Source organism: Fopius arisanus, unplaced genomic scaffold (genome assembly GCF_000806365.1).
Source record: "Fopius arisanus strain USDA-PBARC FA_bdor unplaced genomic scaffold, ASM80636v1 scaffold00009, whole genome shotgun sequence".
In the NCBI taxonomy this organism is placed as follows: domain Eukaryota; kingdom Metazoa; phylum Arthropoda; class Insecta; order Hymenoptera; family Braconidae; genus Fopius; species Fopius arisanus.
The window spans coordinates 1,699,680-1,700,118 of record NW_011887748.1 but is presented as its reverse complement, the minus strand read 5'-3'; positions in this window follow the sequence as shown (position 1 = coordinate 1,700,118).

The window sequence follows — 439 nt, the reverse complement described above, 5'->3', positions numbered from 1 at the left end:
CCACGTTTATTTTTTTTTTTCTTGAACTCCGATTCTGCACGATTTTGCCCCCCTGCTTCAGGGCTAAAGTAAGAGGGTACAAAAAAAAGTGCACAGGGTACATTCAAGTACTCAATGAGTACAATCCAAACCAACAAAAAAAAGTTAGATTTTTCAAACTTCGATGCCAACTTCACATAGCTATAATGGGCCTGATATTTTTTTAAGGGATTAGTGGAGATTTAAGAATTTCGACAAAAGAGCTAAGTCATACTAATTACTTTTTCGAAAGTTGTGAACCCTTCCGATTATTCTTGGGGATAAATACCCAATGGAGCACAAATTTGAAAGATAAATCCATTAGAGCGTGACGAAAGAATTTTAAACGTGTAAGAAAAACCTATCAGTGAACAAAAAGTGTGAAAGTGAGCATTTGAAGTATTAATAAAAAAATGAGTTC